Raw genomic sequence first — 15,733 nt, 5'->3', positions numbered from 1 at the left:
TCAGGATTACAGCTGTGAGACATGTGCCACCATGCAGAGTTTATAGATATCTTTTTTTTTTTTTTTTTTTTTTTTTTTTTTTGGTTTTTCGAGACAGGGTTTCTCTGTGGTTTTGGAGCCTGTCCTGGAACTAGCTCTTGTAGACCAGGCTGGTCTCGAACTCACAGAGATCCACCTGCCTCTGCCTCCCGAGTGCTGGGATTAAAGGCGTGCGCCACCACTGCCCGGCGTTTATAGATATCTTAAATCTAAAAAGAATAAATATTAGAATGATAATTTGTGACCAGGAGGTTCACAGGTAGAAAGGATTATTGATAAACACAAGCTTGCTACAACAAGCTGATGAGCTGACTGGGTAAGCAAAGATCTGAGGTTGATCCCTGGAACCCATACAAGGGTAAAAGGAAAAAACCGAGTCCACAGAATTGACCTTTGACCTACACATGCATGCTACAGCACACATGCCCACATACCCACATCAGTTTTTAAAAGTTTTTATTTGCTTGAGGCAGGGTCTCACTTTAGCCCTGGCTTGCCTGAAACTCATTAAGTAGACCAGGCTGGTCTAAGAAAGTCTCACAGATATCCTCCTGCCTCTGCTTCCCAAGTGCTGGATTAATGGTGTGTGCCACCATATCTGGGTTTACGGTTTTGTGGTTTTGCTTTTTTAAAGTCTGCAAGAATTCTGACGAGGAGCTGGAGAGAATGTTCAGTTGGTAAAGTGATTGTCTTGCAAGCATGAAGAACTGAATTTGAGCCCTCACCGTGGCTCACACTAAAATAAACACTGGGCGTGATGTCACAGGTTCATCATCCCAGTGGCTGGGAAGATGCAGTCAGGCGGATGGACAGGAATCGCTGGACAAGAAGCCTAGCCCACTTGACAAGCTCCCGGTCAATGAGAGCCATTGCTTCAAAAAAAAAAAAGTGAATGTCACCTGTGTGTGTGCAATTCAGACTAGGTCGTGGGAAGTAATTGAGAGCCAAGGCTTTCTGCCACCGGTAGCACCGGATTCCAGCTTTTGTTGTTTGTTGTTCTGGTCACGGTTTTCCTGTGTAGGTCAGACACGCACTTTCCCTCTGGGCCATGGAAAGACCCAGCAGGGTCCTCCGGTGTATCAGCCTCCCAGCCCCAGCCTTTGTGGGTGAGAGGTGAGCAGGGAAACGGAAGTCGGAAGTCTGTTACCAACATGAAGGCAAAGGCTGCTAAACAGATCCCAGATGGCAAATGTCCCTGAGGAGGCAAGCAAGCAGCTCCAGGAGCTACACCTAACCCAGCACTCTCTAAGTTAGTGTGTCTTGTTGCCATCGTTGTTTCGCGAGACAGGGTTTCTCTGTGTACCACTGCTGTCCTGGAACTTGCTCCATAGACCAGGCTGGCCTTGAACTCACAGAGATCTACCTGTCTCTGCCTACTGAGTGCTAAGATTAAGGTGTGCATCACCACCCAACAGTTTGCGCTGTCTTCTTCCTCACCTTTCCCCATCTCTTTCTCCCCCTATCCCAGTGTTCTCTCGCTCCTTGACTTTTTCCTTTCTTTTTTCTCTTTCTTTCTTTCTTTCTTTCTTTCTTCTTTCCTTTTTCCTCTCTCTCCTCCTTCTTTCCTTTCTACTTTATCTATCTCTATTTTATTTTTTTTTATTTTTATTTTTTTGGTTTTTTGAGACAGGGTTTCTCTGTAGCTTTGGAGCCTGTCCTGGAACTCCCTTTGTAGACCAGGCTGGCCTCGAACTCACAGAGATCCGCCTGCCTCTGCCTCCCGAGTGCTGGGATTACAGGCGTGTGCCACCACCGCCCGGCGTATCTCTATTTTATTAATTTACTTAATTGTGTAGTTTAATGTATCTTAGTAGCAAAATAACAGGGACAGTACGAAAGACTGACATTAAAAAGAAAAAAACTACCCACCCACCCCCACAAAAAAAACATGTAGTTGAGGGCTGGAGAGATGTCTCAGTGGACTAAGGCATTTGCCACTAAATTTGATAACTCAAGTTTGATCCCTGAGACCCACATAGTAGAAGGAGAAAATAGACTCCTACCAGCTGTCTTCCAACATTCACAGATACTCAGTAGCAGGAATACCCCCAAACACACACACACTGCAATACACATACAATTTAGAAAAACATGTACTTGCATATAGGACAACTCCGAAAAGTATAGTGAAGAGACAGAATCTGCTAAAAATACCACTTAGTTGACATCAATAAGACATTTATTTGGGTTTTGGTTTTGCTTTGTTTTTACAAATCCAAGTACTGACATAGTCTAGAAAACTTTATAAGGTTTATTTACATTTTTTTAAATTTATTTATTTATTAAGGATTTCTGCCTCCTCCCCGCCACCGCCTCCCATTTCCCTCCCCCTCCCCCGATCAAGTCCCCCTCCCTCATCTGCTCAAAGAGCAATCAGGGTTCCCTGACCTGTGGGAAGTCCAAGGACCGCCCACCTCTATCCAGGTGAGCATCCAAACTGCCTAGGCTCCCCCAAAGCCAGTACGTGCAGTAGGATCAAAAACCCACTGCGATTGTTCTTGAGTTCTCAGTATTCCTCATTGTCCGCTATGTTCAGCTAGTCCGGATTTATCCCATGCTTTTTCAGACCCAGGCCAGCTGGCCTTGGTCAGTTCCCGATAGAACATCCCCATTGTCTCAGTGTGCGGGTGCACCCCTCGCGGTCCTGAGTTCCTTGCTCGTGCTCCCTCTCCTTCTGCTCCTGATTTGGACCTTGAGATTTCTGTCCGGTGCTCCAATGTGGGTCTCTGTCTTTGTCTTCTTTCATCGCCCGATGAAGGTTAATATTCAGGAGGATGCCTATGTGTTTGTCTTTGGATTCACCTTCTTATTTAGCTTCTCTAGGAACATGAATTATAAGCTCAATGTCCTTTATTTATGGCTAGAAACCAAATATGAGTGAGTACATCCCATGATCCTCTTTTTGGGTCTGGCTTACCTCACTCAGGATAGTGTTTTCTATTTCCATCCATTTGTATGCAAAATTCAAGAAGTCCTTGTTTTTTACTGCTGAGTAATACTCTAATAAGTATATATTCCATACTTTCTTCATCCATTCTTCCGTTGAAGGGCATCTAGGTTGTTTCCAGGTTCTGGCTATTACAAACAATGCTGCTATGAACATAGTTGAGCATATACTTTTTTTGTATGATAGGGCCCCTCTTGGGTATATTCCCAAGAGTGGTATTGCTGGATCCAGGGGTAGGTTGATCCCGAATTTCCTGAGAAACCGCCACACTGCTTTCCAAAGTGGTTGCACAAGTTTGCATTCCCACCAGCAGTGGGAGAGTGTACCCCTTTCTCCACAACCTCTCCAGCAAAGGCTATCATTGGTGTTTTTTATTTTAGCCATTCTGACAGGTATAAGATGGTATCTTAAAGTTGTCTTGATTTGCATTTCCCTGATCGCTAAGGAAGTTGAGCATGACCTTAAGTGTCTTTTGGCCATTTGAAGTTCTTCTGTTGAGAATTCTCTGTTCAGCTCAGTGCCCCATTTTATAATTGGGTTGATTAGCCTTTTACGGTCTAGTTTCTTGAGTTCTTTATATATTTTGGAGATCAGACCTTTGTCAGTTGCGGAGTTGGTGAAGATCTTCTCCCAGTAAGTGGGTTGCCTTTTTGTCTTAGTGACAGTGTCCTTTGCTTTACAGAAGCTTCTCAGTCTCAGGAGGTCCCATTTATTCAATGATGCCCTTAGTGTCTGTGCTGCTGGGGTTATACGTAGGAAGTGGTCTCCTGTGCCCATGTGCTGTAGAGTACTTCCCACTTTCTCTTCTATCAGGTTCAATGTGTTCAGACTGATATTGAGGTCTTTAATCCATTTGGGCTTGAGTTTTGTGCATGGTGATAGATATGGATCTATTTTCATTCTTGTACAGGTTGACATCCAGTTTTGCCAGCACAATTTGTTGAAGATGCTCTCTTTTTTCCATTGTATACTTTTAACTCCTTTATTGAAAATCAGGTGTTCATAGGTTTGTGGGTTAAAGTCAGGGTCTTCTATTCAATTCTATTGGTCGACTTCTCTGATTTTATGCCAATACCAAGCTGTTTTCAATACTGTAGCTCTGTAATAGAGTTTGAAGTCAGGGATGGTAATGCCTCCAGACAATCCTTTATTGTATAAGATTGTTTTGGCTATCCTGGGTTTTTTGTTTTTCCATATAAAGTTGATTATTGTCTTCTCCAGATCTGTGAAGAATTTTGATGGGATTTTGATGGGGATTGCATTGAATCTATAGATTGCTTTTGGTAGAATTGCCATTTTTACTATGTTGATCCTCCCAATCCAAGAGCAAGGGAGGTCCTTCCATTTTCTGGTGTCCTCTTCAATTTCTTTCTTCAATGCCTTATAGTTCTTGTCAAATAGATCTTTCACTTCCTTGGTCAGAGTTACCCCAAAATATTTTATGCTATTTGTGGCTATCGTGAAAGGTGATGCTTCTCTGATTTCCCTCTCTGCTTCCTTATCCTTAGTGTATAGGAAGGCCACTGATTTTTTGGAGTTGATCTTGTATCCTGCCACATTACTAAAGGTGTTTATCAGCTGTAGGAGTTCTTTGGTAGAATTTTTGGGGTCACTCATGTATACTATCATATCATCTGCAAATAACGAAAGCTTAACTTCTTCCTTTCCAATATGAATCCCCTTGATCTCCTTATGTTGTGTTATTGCTATTGCTAGAACTTCAAGCACTATATTGAAGAGGTATGGAGAGAGTGGACATCCTTGTCTTGTTCCTGATTTTAGTGGGATGGCTTTGAGTTTTTCTCTGTTTAATTTAATGTTAGCTGTCGGCTTGCTGTAAATAGCTTTTATTATATTTAGGTAGGACCCTTGTATCCCTATTCTCTCCAAGACCTTTATCATAAAGGGGTGTTGAATTTTGTCGAATGCTTTTTCAGCATCTAATGAAATGATCATATGGTTTTTTTCTTTCAGTTTATTTATATGGTGGATTATATTGATAGATTTGTGTATGTTGAACCAGCCCTGCATCTCTGGGATGAAGCCTACTTGATCATAATGGATAATTTTTCTAATGTGTTCTTGGATTTGGTTTGCCAGTATTTTATTGAGAATTTTTGCGTCGATATTCATGAGTGAGATAGGCCTGTAATTCTCTTTCTTGGTTGGGTCTTTGTGTGGTTTTGGTATCAGGGTAACTGTAGCTTCATAAAAGGAATTTGGCAAAGACTCTTCTGTTTCTATATTGTGAAATACATTAAGGAGTATAGGTATTAGTTCTTCTTGGAAGTTCTGGTAGAATTCTGCATTGAAACCATCTGGTCCTGGGCTTTTTTTCAAAGGGAGATTTTTGATAACCGTTTCTAATTCTTCACGAGTAACAGGTCTATTTAGATCATTCACCTGGTCTTGGTTTAGCTTTGGTATATGGTACTTATTTTTAAAAAATGTCCATTTCTTTTGTATTTTCCAGTTTTGTGGCATACAGGCTTTTGTAGTAAGATCTAATGATTCTCTGAATTTCCTCTGTGTCTGTGGTTATGTCCCCCTTTTCATTTCTGATCTTATTTATTTGCGTGTTCTCTCTCAGTCGTTTAATTAGTTTGGATAGGGGTTTGTCGATCTTGTTGATTTTCTCCAAGAACCAGCTTTTTGTTTCATTGATTCTTTGGACTGTTTTCTGTGTTTCTATTTTGTTGATTTTCACCCTCAGTTTTATTATTTCCAGTCTTCTACTTCTCCTGGGCGCGTCTGCTTCTTTTTTTTCTAGAGCTTTCAGGTGTGTTGTTAAGTCCCCAATATATGCATTCTCCGTTTTCTTTAAGTGGGCACTTAGTGCTATGAATTTTCCTCTTAGCACTGCTTTCATTGTGTCCCATAGGTTTGAGTATGTTGTCTCTTTAGTTTCATTAAATTCAAGGAAGACTTTAATTTCTTTCTTAATTTCTTCCTTGACCCAGGTGTGGTTCAGTAGTTGACTGTTCAGTTTCCATGAGTTTGTCGGCTTTCTGTGGGTAGCATTGTTGTTGCCTTCTAACTTTAATCCATGGTGATCAGATAGGACACAGGTGAACACTGATATTTTTTTGTATCTGTGGAGGTTTCCTTTGTTTCCAAGTATGTGGTCAATTTTTGAGAAGGTTCCGTGAGCTGCAGAGACGAAGGTATATTCTTTCCTATTTGGGTGGAATGTTCTATAGATGTCTGTTAAGTCCAATTGCTTCATTACCTCCAATAATTCTCTTAATTCTCTATTAGGTTTCTGTCTGATTGACCTGTCCCTTGGAGAGAGAAGTGTGTTGAAGTCTCCTACTACTAGTGTGTGTGGTTTGATGTCTGCCTTGAGTTATAGTAATATTTCTTTTATATTAGGGGCGTAGATATTCAGGATTGAGACGTCCTCCTGATGAATTGTTCCTGTTATGAGTATAAAGTGTTCTTCTCGGTCTCTTCTGATTGATTTTAGTTTGAAGTCAGTTTTGTTAGAAATTAGTATGGCCACACCTGCTTTTTTCTTAGGACCATTTGCTTGAAAGACCTTTTCCCAACCCTTTACTCTGAGTAGGTGCCTGTCTTTGTGGTTGAGATGTGTTTCTTGCAAACAGCAGAATGTTGGATCCTGTTTTCGTATCCAATCTCTTAGCCTGTGCCCTTTTATAGGTGAATTGAGCCCATTAATATTAAGTGATATTAATGACCAGTGGTTGTTTACTCCGGTTATTCTTATTGGTTTTGGTAGTAGAGATTGTGTGTCTCCCTTCTTTGAGATGTGCTGGTGAAGGGTCGCTAGATGCCTGAGTTATTGTAGGCAGTGTTGGCAGTGTTGGATTCCTTGGGTTGCAATTTTCCTTCTATTACTTTCTGTAGGGCTGGATTTGTGGCTACGTATTGTTTAAATTTGTTCTTATCCTGGAATGTCTTGTTTTCTCCATTGATAGTGAACGATAGCTTGGCTGGGTATAGTAGTTTGGGTTTGTATCCATGGTCTCTTAGCTTCTGCAGTACATCTATCCAGGACCTTCTGGCTTTCATGGTTTCCATAGAGAAGTCAGGTGTAAGTCTGATTGGTTTACCTTTATAAGTTACTTGCCCTTTTTCCTTTGCAGCTCTTAATATTCTTTCTTTAACCTGTATATTTTGTGTTTTGATTATTATATGGCGAGGAGATGTTTTTCTTTGATCCAGTCTGTTTGGTGTTCTGTATGCTTCTTGAATATTTAAATGAATATCTTTCTTTTTTTTTTTTTTTGGTTTTTCGAGACAGGGTTTCTCTGTGGCTTTGGAGCCTGTCCTGGAACTCGCTCTGTAGACCAGGCTGGTCTTGAACTCACAGAGATCCGCCTGCCTCTGCCTCCCGAGTGCTGGGATTAAAGGCGTGTGCCACCACCGCCCGGCCATGAATATCTTTCTTTATGTTGGGAAAGTTTTCTTCCATAATTTTGTTAAAAATATTTTCTGGGCCTTTGAGATGTGACTCTTCTCTTTCTTCTATTCCTATTATTCTTAGGTTTGGTCTTTTTTCTTTTCTCTTTTTTAGGTTTGGTCTTTTTATTGTGTCCATATTTCCTGAATGTTTTGTGTTGAGAATTTGTTGGCTTTGCTGTTTTCTTTGATCTGTTCGTTTATTTTCTCTATGGTGTCTTCAGAATCTGAGATTCTTTCTTCTATCTCTTGTATTCTATTGATTATGCTTGTTTCTGTAGACTCTGCTCGTTGACCTAGATTTTCCATATCCAGCTGGTCCTCATTTTGTATTTTCTTCCTTGCCTTCATTTCAGTTTTCAATTCTTGAACTGTTTCCATTACCTGTTTGATCATTTTTTTCTTGGTTTCCCAGGGTATCATGTACGTATTTACTCATTTCTTCAAACTTTTTGTTATACTTCTCATCCATTTCTATAAGGGCATTTTTTACATGTTGTTTAAGGGACTCTATTGCTTTCATAAAGTCAATTTTTTCCACTTCTTCTGTGTTAGGGTGTTCAAATACTTCTGTTGTAAGATCATTGGGTTCTGGTGTTTTCATGTTGTTTTTCAGATTATTGGGTGAATTCTTGCCTTGGCGCCTGCCCATCTCCTCCTATTGATCCTATCTAATGGGTCTTTTAATAACTGGATCAGGTTTCCCTGCTGGCCAAGGCCTCCGCTTACAAAATGCCCTCGCTCTGTTTCCTGGTTCCTGCCGCAGGCCAAGAACTCACTCACCCCTCCGAAGGGTCTTCAGGACAGGACCAGGCTCCCCGTTTGCCAGTGACCTCACCAAGAAAAGGCCTACCTCTTTGATTTAATTGTAGTAGGGCGATTTGCTCTCGTTATTGCACGCCTGTCCCTGCTGCTTGTGTCTTCCTCCGCGCAGGTCCCCGCCAGTCCCCTGCGCTGGTCCCCTAAAGCCTCTTCCTGATTGCGGTGCCTCTCCGCTGTATCTGGACGCTACACCTCTCCGCCATGTCTGGACACCGTGCCTCTCCGCCGCCTATTTACAATTTTATTACATTTTTAGAACCTGGTTCACAGAAACATTGACTTACATTAACATTTTTACATCTTGCATTAATATTAAACATTCACACAAAAACAAGTGTGGAAAACCTATCCCTATGTGATTTCTGTCCCCTATTTTTCCATTTATGATGACATACTTAGGTACCTTTGGATTGCAAGTTTAAGAAAAAAATGTAATGTTCATAACTACCACTAACAGGAGGAAAAGGGAAAGCATGTTTTCATCACGAAATGTTTCCCCTCATGGTGGACTCAGCCTGAGGGCAGGATGTCTTCTGACACAGTTTCTATGTGGCTGGCGTGTACAGCCCACAGGTTGGTGTCTTCAACAAGCCACACCAGCGAGGCCTCTTTTGCCTCTGCAAAGCACCTAGGGCTGCACTCCGAAAGCACAGATCTGTTTTGAGAATCAGAGGAATTTCTCACACTAGGCCCTGAAGGAAGAGCCTGTGGATTGGGTTTGTAGAGTTCTGACTAAACCTAATTTCTCCCAGTGCTACCCTACCAGGACTGTGATGATGTTTCTTCACCCCTCCAATAGAGGGCGCACTCTTACATGCGGATTTTGTAGCCAATTGCTTCCTGGATGTTTGTATGAGCCAAGATATAAGTGGCCCCCTAACTTATTCACTTCTCTGAGCTGCAGTTCAGAGAGCTAAAGGTAGCTCTGGCACAGTGGTTAGGAACACTATTCAATCTCATCATTGTTTGGTTTTAAGTGAGAGTCTTGCATTGTCTAGACTGACTTCTCCAGGGCTCAAGTAATCCTTCTGCCTTGGTATCTTGAATACCTAGGATTATGTGCACAATCGCTCTGAGCTCTCCCACAACCCCGTGCTGGGGACTGAACTATATGCTAGACAAGCATGATGCCATTGAACTATCCTCCTAAACTTAAAGTTTATGTTTTAGGAGAGTTTTCTGGCTCACAACAAAATGGAGCAGACAGTTCAGAGGTTTTTCTATATAGCCTGAGACAACCCAAGCCTAGCACCACCCATATTGATATCCTTCCATCAGAATGCAAATCTATCACACGCTTCCCATGGTGGTTTGAAGAAGAATGACTCCCATATATTGTTTGGTTCCCAGCTGTAGACTGTTTAGGAAGGATCAGGGTCGTGTAGCCTTGTTGGAGGAGGCGTGCCACTGGATGAAGTAATAGGGGCGGCAGGGCTGCGTTCTCAGCTCCCCCGGCCGCCTGCCAGGCTAGCTTATGCCCAAAATAATTACACAGACACTGTATTCTTTTAATCACTGCTTGGCCCTTTAGCCCTAGCCCTTACTGGCTAATCCTGTTATCCCGATCAACCCATCTCTAATAATCTGTGAGAACCGGTCTTACCGGGAAGATTCTAGCCTAGTCCATCCTGGGTCGGAGCTTCATGCCGGGAGCGGGGCATGGCGTCTCTCTCAGGTGTCTGCTCCTGAGAGGAAAGCTGTCGAGACTCTGACCTCACTTCCTCTTCCTCCCAGTGTTCTGTCCTGTTTTCTCCTCCCACCTATCCTCTAACCAATAAAATGGGCCAGGGCAGTTCCTTTATTAGCCAATGACCTTCCTCCATCATTTCCCCTTTTTCGGTTTAAACAAAAAAAAGGCTTTAACTTTAACATAGCAAAATTACATATAACAAAACAGTTATCAAGTAAAAGTTACAATAATCTTTATCATAACTAAGGAAAACTATAACTATAACTAACTATTCTTAACTCCATCAAAGACTCCAGAAAGATATAATATTACCTAAGTAAACAAGAACTAAGAAACTTCAAACTCTAGAAATGACAGAGACATCTCGCTGCCTGGACAGTCACCCAAAGTTCCTCTGTACCGTTGGGGCATCCATCTTCAGCCTTCAGGCCCATGGTATCCAGCAGACATTTCCATAAAGCAGGAAAATTCAAAGTCAGTTCAGTCACTATCTGTTGTGTCCTGCAGAATGTCTCGCAGACTCTTTCATGAATCAGGAACCCTGAAAGATCATCTCACCTTAGGCAAGTTCAATAGTCCTCTCTCTGTGGGTTCTGTGTCCAGTTTATGCAATAGTCCAGGCAAGAGCAGTTTCTTGCCCAAATGGCTATCAAAACTCCATAACGAGCCTCTTCGATGCCCATCTTCCTCTTGAAGTAGATTGGTGCTGCCAGGAGCAGAGTGTCTCATTGTCATGAAAAGTCCTATTCTGTAATCTTTGAAAGACATGAAGAATGTCTATCGAAAATATATCTCTATATATCTAAAAATCTAATTAACATGACTACAAGCTTTACTATTATCGATGATTATCCATTAACAACCTATATTTCTTAATTATACAGTACATATTTAAATGAACTACACAATCACAATACCTTAATCAAAATCAGAAACACTTATACATATAACAAAATTGACCTTAAATCTCTATCAATAAAGCAAAATCTATACTAATGCAAATTATTCATATCTATATCATATCCCCCTTTAAATGTAAAAGAACGTTTATAAACCATATTTGGGAACATGGGCGCAGTTTTTTCTCTCCAAACTGCTTTCTGCTGAATGGGGGCGTCGTTAATTAGGTCTTTCATGGTATAACCTGTGTGCTAGTTTCATCTCAGTTGGCAGTTGAGCGAAGCAATTTTCTGAAGATGTTCACTGCAACCCTTCAGGAGGGCGTGGTCCATCATACCAAATCGGAATAGAAGAAATGAACAGTGTCTCATCCTCTGTGAAAACAAAATAAGAAACTCCTTTCCAAAGTATCATGTCCTTAGATCCAAATTTCAAATTTAAGGCATTTTCAAAGTATCTATGTTGGATTAGTTCAGCAGCATTTATAAACAAATATCTTTTAGCATCTGTTGCTCCTTCCTCAGCATTTAAATAATTTAAAGAGAGCATAATAGCATACAGTATCAAAATTTTCTGTGTATTTTCCATCTTTGTACAGCTTTGTTTTAACCTCGATTTCGTTTATTTTTACTTTTAACTCTTTGCTTTTTGAGACAGGTTCTCTGTGTCTTTGACCTGAAGTAACTCTGTAGACCAGGCTGTCTTTGAACTCTCAGAGATCCGCCTGTCTCTGCCTCCCAGGCATTGGGATTAAAGGTGTAAGCTAATACACCTTGAACTCACAGAGGTCTGTTTGCCTCTGCCTTCTAGGCACTGGGATTAAAGGCGTGTGCTACCACACACAACTCTCTTTCTTTTTTTGTTTTTTACTTTAAGAACTACAACTTTTAGTCTGCATATATTTTTAACACACTGTAAACCATTTAAAAATTTTCTTTGTCTTTGAATCTCTCTTTACTGTATATCTCTCTTTTTCTACCACATGAATCTTTAATTTACCAAGCAATATCAGTAGGATTAAAGGCGTGGCTTTGCCAGCTGGATCTGGCCCATTCCTTAGCTTTCCAGCCTCATGGCTGAGGTACTGGCTGTAGCCAGCAAGCGAGCTTCAACAGCCTGTGCTTGCAAACCGCACAAACTGCCTGCGTAAAAGAGTCAGAGTTTGTCCTGGCAGGACAGCCCAGAAAGCCGGCATTTTTAAATGGCGCAGCTTTTTTCCTGCTATGGCTGAAAACCAAAAAGCATGTGATCAGCTTTTCGTCAACACCGTTTAAGTGTTTCGTGGCAGGACCTCTTAATGAGCTGCAGCCTTTGCAGCTAAAGCTGAGTCAGGAAGCCTCTCTTAGATGAGGCGCTTGCTTGCCTCTAGCAAGCAGAGTAGAACTGAGAAAATGCTGCTACCAAGAAACCAGGCACAATGCTTTCATTTTGTTCTAGAATTACTTCCCAAGCTGTCTCAGGCTTTATGTGGAAGCAGTTGTCCACGTAGGCGCCATATGAAGTAATAGGGGCGGCAGGGCTGCGTTCTCAGCTCCCCCGGCCGCCTGCCAGGCTAGCTTATGCCCAAAATAATTACACAGACACTGTATTCTTTTAATCACTGCTTGGCCCTTTAGCCCTAGCCCTTACTGGCTAATCCTGTTATCCCGATCAACCCATCTCTAATAATCTGTGAGAACCGGTCTTACCGGGAAGATTCTAGCCTAGTCCATCCTGGGTCGGAGCTTCATGCCGGGAGCGGGGCATGGCGTCTCTCTCAGGTGTCTGCTCCTGAGAGGAAAGCTGTCGAGACTCTGACCTCACTTCCTCTTCCTCCCAGTGTTCTGTCCTGTTTTCTCCTCCCACCTATCCTCTAACCAATAAAATGGGCCAGGGCAGTTCCTTTATTAGCCAATGACCTTCCTCCATCAACTGGAGGTGGGCTCTGGGTTTTCAAAAGCCTCTCTCTGCCTCCTGCCTTCGGATCAGGATGCAAGCTCTCAGCTACTGCTTCAGTGCGGGGCCTGCCTGCAGCCATGTTCTCCTCCGCGATGATCATGGACTCACCTTAAGCTGTAAACAAGCCCCAATTAAATGTTTTCTTTCACAGGCTGCCTTGGTCGTGGTGTCTTTTCACAGCAATAGAATAGGTCACTTCTCTCCACCTGCAGAAGGTGAGGGACCTGAACCAACCCCTTACCAGCTACAGCACTTGGGAGAATGGGCCCTGCACCTTGCCTGGGAACCACGGTAGAGTTGACCCTGTAGACAGGGCACAGTAAGCCAGCCCTGAGGCTATGACAGGGCCATAGCTGGTACCATCTCCCTCATCTGAAGTGTGGTAGTGGGAGCCAGGGAAAAATATCCTGCCCCTCACCTCTACAACTCCAACTGGCGAGTGAGCATCCCTCCCTTTTACCAGCTGCAGCATGCAGGAAAATGAGCCCTGCCCATCATCTGGGCAGCACAGCCAAGCTGACCCTGTGGATGGGGGCAGGGGTGAGCCTGCCCGAAAACGTGAGCATGAGAGATCTGGCCCCATTCCCGTCTGCTATATGGTGGCATGGGTGGGGGAGAGATGCCCTCCCCTCCTGCCCCCCTCTGTGCCTGAGGCAAGTGGGAGAGCTGGCCCTGAGGTCATAGGAGCAGGAGAGCTGACCCTGGCCTCGCCAGCTGCAGCACTTGGGAGAGCAGGCCTTGCTCCTCACCTGGGCAGCACGGTAGAGCTGACCGTGGTGGCAGAGGCAAGAGTGAGCTGGCCCTGAGCCTGTGAGAGTGGGATCACTGACCACTCCCCCTCTCATTTGCTACGTCGTGGTGGTGGTGGTGGTGGTGGTGGTGGTGGCAGTGGCGGCGGAGGTGGTGAGGGAGAGATACATTCCCCCACCCCCACCCCTCAACCCCCTGGCCCCTACAACTTGTGGTGGGCAAGGAAGTCGACCCTCCCCCTTTCCAGCTGCTGCACTCAGGAAAGCGAGCCCTGCACCTTGCCTGGGCAGCACACTAGAGTTGATCAGATCCGGCCCCACCCCTCATCTGCCAGGAGGTTGTGTGGGCCCCTTGTCACCTGTGGCAGGTGGGAGAGCTGGCCCTGAGGTCCTAAGAGTGGGAAAGCTGTCCCTGCCCCTCCCCAGCTGCAGGGCTCAGGAGAGTGGCCCTTGTAGGGAGCAACACCGTAGCGCTGGCCTGATGAAGTAAGTGTGGAAGAGCCTACCTTGAGGACAGGAAAGCAGGAGAACTAGCCCCGCCCTTGCTCGGCTTTGCAAGGCATGAACTAGCCAGGGTAATGCTGGAGAGTTCACCCTAGTGGAGAGGATAGGGGAGAGCTGGTGGGCTCCCCAGCCCTGAAACTACCCAGGCCCAGAACCAGGGTTATGAGTTGGCCCACCCCAACACTCACCCCGTCTGTGATCTGCTGGAGCACACGAAAGGGCCTGACCCGATCTCCAGGACACAGGGCAACAACAGGATATCCAAGAGGTGTTCCAGTGAAGGCCCAGCAGAACCCAGAGGCCTGGAAACAGACCAGTGATCACGTCTCTGCAATGAACACTTGCAAGTAAAGAGATATGGACAAAAGGGTTTACTGTGTGACTCACTGGGTCACCCTACAGCTTCCTTGATGAGATGATTTTTCCTTTTTATTTTCCTCTTAAATTTTATTTTATTTTGGGGGGAGGCCATGGCAGAGGGCAGATATGAAGGGATGGGGAAAAGAATGGGATTGAGACGCAGGATGTGAAAGACAGAAAGAATAAATAAAAAGAAAGTTAAAAAAAATGTTAACAATGAAACATCAGTCACAACCCTGAAAACTAGTGCAAAAGGCCAGCAGTAAATGAAGGGAGTACAAGGCTAAAGAGACAAAAGCGGACGGCTGGAGGTGTAGCTCAGTTTGTGGTGTGCTGGCCTAGCATGTACAATGTCCTGGATTTGACCCCCAGCACGCCATGAACTAGGAGTGGTGGGACATGCCTGTAACCTCAGCCTGTGAAGTCCCAGTCTCTTCACAGTACAGGGAGGTGGGGGCAAGAGGGAAAATTCAAGGTTGTCCTTGGCTATGGAGCAAATCTGAGGCCAGCCTCTAATATAACCTGGTCTCAAACAAAGAAAATACGATATAAAAAGAGACCATGTGAAACAAGAATAGGGACACACATTGAAACCACATCACTTCAGATACCTACGTGTGGGTTTAACTGGGAAGGCTGCACACTTTGGGAAGAGAGAGTTGACTAGAACACACAGGAAGCATGGAAGAGAACTCTACACACACACACACATACAAACACACACACACAAACACACACACACGCACACACACACTTCCACCCCTATTCTGCTGCCGCCCTTTCTGATCCAGCCAATCCAGGCACTGGCCGTGTTGAACAGAATTTCTGCCCTGGAGATTAAAAACCAATCTCTAAGCCGATCCCCTCCCTCCCCTCGGTGCCTCCCTTTGCCAGGATATGGGGAGCTCAACCGGCTGAGGAGGGACAAAGGAGTATTGTTAAGGAGAGCATGGCTATGTCAAGGCTTCTCAACTAAAAGCTTTCATGCTGCTGTCTAAGCCATTCTCGCCCTCAGGGGACACCGTGTGCTTGTCCCAGCTCTACCGTATCAGTTCAAAGGGAAATTTCAGCCAGACATAGCGATCACAGAAAGGTATCTTGGGACTTGGCAACATTAATAGGCTAAGAATTCCTATCACGACATCTTGTCCAAGTCCAGATCACCAGCCCTACTAGGTCCTGGGATGAGGTTGAATGGGAAAATATTTTTTGCAGATCGGAGTCCAGAGATACTTCCCCTGGGAGCTGGTTGAGAGCAGGCTGGCCTGGGGCGCCAAGATATGTGGATTGCATCATAGAAAGTAGGGTAAAACCCAGCTCTGCTCTTGTTATCCTCCCTGTCCTGGCCCTGGTAGATCTTAG

General features: G+C 44.1%; 1 long non-coding RNA gene across 1 annotated transcript; it reads right to left on the bottom strand.

The window, feature by feature from the left end:
• Positions 1-8,434: 8,434 nt before the first annotated feature.
• On the bottom strand, positions 8,435-14,288 carry LOC121452223. Its single transcript, XR_005974831.1, has 3 exons — positions 14,200-14,288; positions 12,867-12,872; positions 8,435-8,489 (listed from the first exon to the last, which is right to left on the bottom strand). It is a non-coding gene; the product is annotated as an uncharacterized LOC121452223 (long non-coding RNA).
• Positions 14,289-15,733: the final 1,445 nt, after the last annotated feature.

This window comes from Microtus oregoni, unplaced genomic scaffold (assembly GCF_018167655.1).
Source record: "Microtus oregoni isolate MIOR12 unplaced genomic scaffold, Mior012 000009F_ref0000495, whole genome shotgun sequence".
NCBI lineage: Eukaryota > Metazoa > Chordata > Mammalia > Rodentia > Cricetidae > Microtus > Microtus oregoni.
Note: the sequence above shows the minus strand (reverse complement) of the source record. Positions and strands in the feature narration are given on the sequence as shown.